This window comes from Neophocaena asiaeorientalis, unplaced genomic scaffold (assembly GCF_003031525.2).
Source record: "Neophocaena asiaeorientalis asiaeorientalis breed wild unplaced genomic scaffold, Neophocaena_asiaeorientalis_V1.1 scaffold203, whole genome shotgun sequence".
Classification (NCBI taxonomy): domain Eukaryota; kingdom Metazoa; phylum Chordata; class Mammalia; order Artiodactyla; family Phocoenidae; genus Neophocaena; species Neophocaena asiaeorientalis.
The window spans coordinates 220,436-223,225 of record NW_020172776.1 but is presented as its reverse complement, the minus strand read 5'-3'; the positions used below and the strand labels follow the sequence as shown (position 1 = coordinate 223,225).

Genomic DNA, 2,790 nt, shown 5'->3' with positions numbered 1-2,790 from the left:
ATAGCATATGCTCTATTATTCTGAATACTAATACTCATTAAAAATAAGGTTCTTTTTTTTTTTTTTTTCGGTACGCAGGCCTCTCACTGTCGTGGCCTCTCCCATTGCGGAGCACAGGCTCCGGATGCGCAGGCTCAGCGGCCATGGCTCACGGGCCCAGCCGCTCCGCGGCATGTGGGATCTTCCCGGATCGGGGCACGAACCCTTGTCCCCTGCATCGGCAGGCGGACTCTCAACCACTGCGCCACCAGGGAAGCCCAAAAATAAGGTTCTTAAATGCCATTGGCTTGTCCAATCTTGAGAGAGTTCTGGTATAGTACACTGTACACTTTCCTTCTAAACACACACACACACCACAGACACCCTATATAGTGTATCAGAAGTTGATAAGTATTAATTAATCAAGCTCTTTAAGCTTAAATATCCAACCAAATACCTGCCTAATTTAGTGTAAAGTAAAAATATCAGAATTTGTGTTGCTCCTACCCATCACACATATTTTTTTTTCATGGAAAAGCATTTGGATTTTGATACTTTAAACATTTTTGAAAATGTTGATAAATACAAGCTGTACTTGGAGCTGGGTGACAGACATGCTTTCAACATATTGGATTTTTATCCGAGAATGTGACTTCTTCTGAAAACCATTCAATCTCAGGCCTTTTGCTGCAGGTAGGTTCCATGGGAATGCACGAAAAAGTAGCAGGGCCGCAGTCCCCATGGGAGACTGTAGTTTCTTTAAAAACAGGCTGCTGGTACTTCCTGTGAAGTTCATAAAGGCCCTCTCCCTTTGCTTAGTCATCCAGAATGAAGCCTGGTGAGTCAGGCTCTCTTCCTCTTCCTTGCAGCTCCGACACTGCCTTCAGTCAGACTTGTCAGGAATATTAAGGATGGCTTTACTGGCCATGACCTCTCTTCCAAACTGCAAAGGAAAATTCCTTTAATTCTGTGGAAAACCTTCTCTCCCGAGTCAAATACAACATAAAAATATGCTGCTGCTCCTGGCTCTGCCATCTGCTTCACGGCAGAGTGCTGGGGTGTCCGAGAGCACTGTCTGTCGTTCCTGTGCCCGGGGAATGAAGGCATTTCTAATGTCATCAGTGGTGTCCTGGCTGATGGCACAAGAACGACCTGGTGCTGGAGGTGATGTCTCTTATTATCTTGTTACCGAATTAAGGCATATGGACCCTGCTTAGGCCCAAGCCTGGCCGAGGCTCTCTGCTTTGGAAGGGGAAGGTTCTTTTTCTGTTCAGGTTAAAGTACGTGAATAACAAAACTGAAGGTGAGATGGACACAGCACAAGCTTTATTCAGTGGCCAAAGAATGGAGAAGCAGTTCACAGATCAACTTCTCACCCACCTGGCGAGAGGGATTTAATTTTAGAGTAAAGACAAAGGGAGGAGGAGTGAGGCTAATGATGGGGAGGCATATGCATTAGTCTGCCGGGGAAGGGACAGGGCTATTTTGAGGGAGTGGGATACCACCCCATTTTTATCCTTTTTTGGTCCTTAATGTCTGGTCATGGCTACTGGTAGGTGTGTCATTTAATATGCTGATATAGTAAAATCAATGTATAATGAGATTCAGGGTCTGTTGGAGGTCAGATTCATTGCCATCTTGGTCCCAGCTGGTTCCTTCTGTTTTTTTTTTGTGTGTGTGTGTAGCTTCTTTTCTTACCTCTGGACCCTTTAACTTAAAGATTTATGTTCACTCCTGCTAAAGGTGGGGAGTTGGCAGGTTTTGAGCAAGGACACTCCTGCTAAAGATGGGGGTTGATGGGTTTTGAGTAGCTTTGGCAACGATCTCTCTCAAATAGAACACACCGTTTCCCTCGACTCTTAACAAACTGCCCCAGTGTAGCATTATACTTCGCCTCTGCCACCACCTCTGCCAAAGCTCTTCCACTGAATGGTAGTGTCCAATGGGCAGAATGAGGACACAGTCATCAGATAAGCCTCCTTTGGCCAGGGCAAGGTAGCAATGTGTGCCAGTGTTGACCACCAGACGCTTTCTACTTCAGGGCTGGCAAGGCAAAACCAGCAAGGGCCTGGAGTCCGGGGAGGTCTGCAAGGCTGCTTTGGGTGAGGAGAAGGCTTGTTATCACTGCCAGTAGATGGGTGCTTCCTTCCTGCATCTGTGCAGAGATGATAGAAAATGTACATACAGCTTTTAAACAAATCATTGGTCATATAAGTATGAATGATTTCATCTTCTGTGTGTGGGTTGGATATAAACACCTGTTTAATTTTAACCATCATTATTGTGAGCCAGCCTTGTGGAAGTGGGAGAGAGCCATCTGCTCCAGAAAGGTGATTATGAGTAACATAATGAAGCTTCATTTGGCCAGCACTGATTGGGGCAGAATTGCATGGTGATCATGACAGCTTGGAGATTGGGAAAATTGGGTTTGAACAGGAACTCTCCCACTTACTACCATTGTAAACTCAGACAATTGTTTAACCTCTTTTAGTCTTTGTCCCTTTATCTACAAAGTGAAGGTAGATAATCATATCTACTTCATAGAGTTCTTGTGAGGATTAAATAAGAAAACGCATGTATAGCACCATGCCTGGCACATAATAAGCATTCAACAAATGGTTGCTATTACAAGAAATTTGGCAACAATTTCATAAGCAAGATTTATTACTTATTCAAGAGCTCATAGATTTTTAAAAACATTTTTGAAACCTTTGTTCTTTGCTATAAAGCTTAATATAAACACTAATAATGTGAATATTCCTGTCTGTTACAATGTCACTCTTAGAGTTATTATGAGAATTTCCAATCCTA

At 43.6% G+C, this 2,790-nt stretch overlaps 1 pseudogene; it reads right to left on the bottom strand.

Annotated features, from left to right (window-relative positions):
* Positions 1–535: 535 nt before the first annotated feature.
* Positions 536–2,339, bottom strand: LOC112396974 (CWF19-like protein 1 pseudogene; annotated as a pseudogene).
* Between the last annotated feature and the right edge of the window lie 451 nt (positions 2,340–2,790).